Below are 5,305 nucleotides of genomic sequence, written 5' to 3'. Positions count from 1 at the left end.
TTTCTGCTATATTAATTTTATAATCGATATTTCATTTCAGACATCTACAATGGTCCGACGTACTTTTTCCAGATTATTTAATTATTACATTATTTATAGCCATATTGATCAAGATTTTTAATTAAAATATGATTTTCTTTATTTGTTGGTTATGAATAAAAAAACTAGGGAATTGAAGCATCTCACATATTTGCAAAATGAGACAGAATTTTAGCAGTGACTGGGAAAGCAGCAGCAAAGGAACTCATGATTTGCACATTTCTCTCATTTTCATTGCAACTATGTCGTTTACATGCTGAAAAGTATGTGTATTTTTTACTTGATGTGAATATGATAATAAGTGGCAAAATGAACTGAGGTTTAAATGGGTCGATTTGTGGTATGGGTCGTGTTGGGATTGACTAAAGTTCCAACTTCCATCAGAAGGTATGTCCATTGTGAATCGTCAGTTACTCCTCGGTGAGTATTTTTATTGGAACTGACACGATATATCAAATACAAGGAAGATTTGTAAATGCTTCGAAGCACTATCCGGGCTCAAAGTCAATTTTCACAAAAGCAGTGTCTTCGACATCAGGGTAGTAGCTAATGAGGAAGTGGAACATATAGCTGATCGAATCGGTTGCTAAGTTGAAATTTTTCCAATCACTTATCTCGGCCTATCTATCAGAATCAAGATGAACAAATCCACAACCTGACAACCGGTCATGGACAAGTTCAAAATAAGATTGTCGGAATCGAAAACAAGATTATCCTTCGGGGGGTAAGTATACCCATGGAATTGTATGGTATGTTTATTTTTTTCATGTGTTAATCTATAAATATGGTTGAAAGTGTAACAGTATACCTATGTCTTCCTGGTCCCAAATCCTTGCATATAGGAATTTCTTTAAGTTTTTTTTTAGTTAAAAACAGAGTTTTGCATATCATTCATTCTATGTTTATTTTTTACATATACACATTGATCTAAAAACTGTGGCATAAATATAAATATGTTTATTATTTTCAAGTGTTAATTCGTATGTTTATTTTTTATCCATTAAATTATGTACCAGGAAGACATGGGCATAAAAATGGTACAACATCAATTCATCCATAAGTTTTTTTTTTTTTTTTTTTTTTTTTTTTTTTTTTTTTTCATGTGTTAATCCATTAAAGTAGTTCTTAAATATGCTTCTGCTATAGTTTTTAATCCATAAATGTGGAACATGTGTATGAAAAAACAGTAGGGTCTATAGTGTTTTGATGACTTATTTTGAGTATTAATGGTTACTGTTGACTATTGTTGACTAATGTTGATTATTGATGCTTATTTATTACTATTGTGGGCTAATGTTGATTAGACAACAAGTCATAACATGTCTAAACAAGATAGGAACTAAAATAAAAAAAAGAAAGGTATAAACAGGTCATGAGATATACTATTAAGCAATAGGCCATAACAGGTCTAAAAAAAAAGGAAAAACAAAAATAAGGTCTAAACAAGTCAAGTGATATACTTTTAGAAAACAAGTCAAAACTGGTCAGAATGGGCCAGTGTATCATTTGTGTATCATTTGACATTTTGTAAAAACAAGTCAAAACAAGTCAACTAAGGTGGAAATATGGGTCTGTGTCTAAATGGAAAATTGGGTCCTTATTAAAATGGGAATGTGTAATAATGGTTCATTTTGTGTATCATTTGACATTTTGTCAATACAAATAAAAATTTGTCATTCAAGTGCTACTAAATTGTGGTGCTAAATTGTGTGAACTACACAAGCTTACTATTGTCACTTGAAAAGGTCACAAAGTTGATGGTCATAATGACTATACTGGTTAATCTGATGGTCACAAAAAAAAAAAAAAAAAAAAAAAAAAAAATCAATCTCACAAGATGGTCATAATGACCATGCTGGTTATAATATATGCAGCATAAGTGATGTAATGTTAGCAAAATGCATAAGTGATGTTTAGCAAACTGAATAAGCGATTCTTTTTAAACTGCACAAGTGTTTTTGGTCATTTTAAAGCATATACAGATAGTCATAATGACACATTAGTTTTTGCTAAGTGCTCAAGTGTTTTTGCTAAGTGATGACACATTAGTCATAATGGAACAAGTATTTAGCAAACTGCACAGGTGTTTTTTCTAAGTGATGTTTAGCTAACTGCGTAAGTCACATCACTACTTGGCTTTTCAAAAGGTGTCAAAATGGGTACTATTTTAATTAAGTGTCAATGGGCAACATACCGGTCATTATAAAGAATAAATTTTTTTGTCATACAATTAAGATACAGTGTAAACAAAGCCGTGAAAACCAGTTATTCTTTTGTGGTCCACACCAACATCGAACCATCTTGGAAATCAATTATTGTTCAATTTGATCGACATTGAAATTAGGGTTTTGTTATTGGGGACGAATGAACGATTTCAAATTTTACATTGGAGGGTTACGTTGATCTATAAAAGTAGAATATTATAGGACGCGACTAATTTAACCGCACGTCTTAACTCCAATAATTTAATGGGAGTAAGCCTGAAGGTCATCGGTGCTAAAAAACGATAGTTGAGGGTCATCAACGGGACAATTTTATCTTATATTTATATCTAACAGAAAATATTAGTTCCAAAGGTATCATCATGGACTAAAATGTGTACCTCAATGACTAAAATTCCATGAGGTTGACCAAGTTTGTTTATTAAATACAAATATTTACCATTAGTTTCAAATTTGTATATCATCCTGGACTAAAATATGTGCATTTCGATTTGCAGTTTCATTTTTATGGGATAGTTGTGAATATAAATCGACAGTAGAATCCAATCTAATAATCAATGAGTAGCCTAATTCTAAAATAAATTTGGTCAACCTCAATAAATTGTCTAAAGACAAACAGAACGAAATATTGAAGATTTCTAAAAAAAATTAAAAACTTTAAACAACTTCATAAGATTAAGAATCTTATTCCAATATTAGTGAGATGAAAAGGTAAATCATCTTAAAGAAGTAGATTCTTTTAGTTCCTGCTCATGTTTGCCTATAGGATATACATTTAAATCATATGTTAATAGTTTATTTTCTTATCTACTTAATTGCACATGATTGAGTCCATATTAAAGTGTTGATATTAAAAGATTCACCGAAAGTGTTCAACATCCACAAAGGTAACACTTGGGTAAGTTACTTATGATAAGAAGAGGCATTTTATATTTTAACCGTTAACAATCACAATATCAACTTAAATTTTATAAGTACATTTTATAAGGTTAATTGTTTAATGCACCTTATCCACAAACATTTAAGCACTTTTTAACGAAATCCATACTCTTGTGTTGTACCGATTTTCAAAAAAGTTAGTTAAATACTAGGTTGGTGAAAAATGTCCTATTGCATTCAAACGCAACAAACTTTTGTTTGTTATGTTACAAAATGCAAGTCACAACGGTATTGTTTAAGTTGTTTGTTTATCTACACGTTCTTATTAGGCAAAGTTCCTTCTTTTTTTCAAAATAAACAATTTACATTTTGCATTTAGTATCTTTAATCTATGTGGTTTGTTTATAAAAATCTTTAAGTTAGCTAAATATTGGTGTACTTAATTATATACTTGATACTTTTGGTGTCCATATAATAGCTATGCGAATTTGCATGTTGCTTGTTTTTCATATGTTACAAGTGTAACAAAAGACGTTCACTTGCGTACTTAATATATAATGCATACAATCTGTACCAACATTAACGTATTACTACACTAATTTTTTAAACCACTGTGCAACGCACGAGATCTTAAAGTCCAAAGTTTGGGTTAGTTTAGCCCATTTTCGGATACATCATGATCATGTTAGTAATTTCTTTAACGGTTTGTAGTAGCATGAACCAAGCCTAAACTATGGCAGGTGTCATATAATTCACAAGATTTAAGAATGATATGTATGTATTGTTATAAGTTTGCTTTGATTAAGAGTCGCCGTGCAACGCACGGGCTCTTAAAGGCTAGTATCTTTAATGAAACGTGCAGTTTAGAAAATAAGGTATTTTTATTACTATATACTACAGTATTAGTCAAGGTTTATGAACAATAACCTCAATCTTATTTATTTATTTGTGTTTAGCTATTTTTTTTTCCTGATATTAAAATACCTTAAATCATGTTTACTTAACGATTTAATATTACACTAGTAAAAAGACTGGTAAAATCACAGATTTATTAAATAATTATACCATTATTAAGTACTTATCAAATTATTGAGAAAATAACCAATTCATTGAATCTTATTAAATGAATATAGCAAATAATTACAACGAAAACACACCACAAATATATTGCCCGTAACATATGTATCATAAATAATCAAAATAAACTACAAACATATCTAACAGAATAAATAAACTACCTTCATCTCTCCCACCACCATCTTCTAATTTTTATCGCAATTACTATTTTTCTTGTCATAAAAGCTTACATCACAACCTTTTATTGAGACATGTATTTCACACACATATGTAACGTATTTAATATTGTAAAGAGAACCTATTTTTGAATAATAATAAAATAATAATTATTATTATCATTGAATATTTATTTTTTAATAATAATCATTAGTGATGATGAATAACTCTAAAAGTTTTTTTAAAAATTAAAATGCAATTATTATATGAAGATTGTACAATATGTTTCAAAGTTTGTACATATGTTCATGAGTTGTTTTTTAAAATATTGTACAATTTGTTTTAAGGATTATATATATGGTCATTAGTAGAGATGATAATGGATCGGATATGGATCGGATGATTTCATATCAACATCCATATACATTTAATTTTTTCCCCACCCATATCCATATCCATATCAATTTAATTTCAGTTCATCCGTCCATATATCCGATGAATTAAGCGGGTTAATGGATATCCGTTGAATATCAAATGAAATGTTAATCTAACTATGAATTTATTAATTTAATATAGATTATAACAAGTGTAAATATTTAATCTTTATGTTTTTGATTTGTTACACATGTTTTAATTATAATTTGTCGCTGATTATGATTTTAATTAAGCAAAATACGTTATAATATAATAATATAAGTAAATATACGTTTAAACTAATCTAAATATGTAACTTTAAATATTGTTAGTGACAATTTAATAATGGTGACTATCACATAGTGATGACAATGAATCGGATATGGATCGGGTGAGGCCGTATCCATATCCGTTTATTTTTTGAATTCATATCCATATCCATATCCATTGACAAAAAATTCATCCATCCATATTCATATTTGTCGGGTGAAGCTGGTTAATGGATAATCATTCATATC

The sequence above is a fragment of the Rutidosis leptorrhynchoides genome, chromosome 6 (genome assembly GCF_046630445.1).
Source record: "Rutidosis leptorrhynchoides isolate AG116_Rl617_1_P2 chromosome 6, CSIRO_AGI_Rlap_v1, whole genome shotgun sequence".
NCBI lineage: Eukaryota > Viridiplantae > Streptophyta > Magnoliopsida > Asterales > Asteraceae > Rutidosis > Rutidosis leptorrhynchoides.
Note: the sequence above shows the minus strand (reverse complement) of the source record.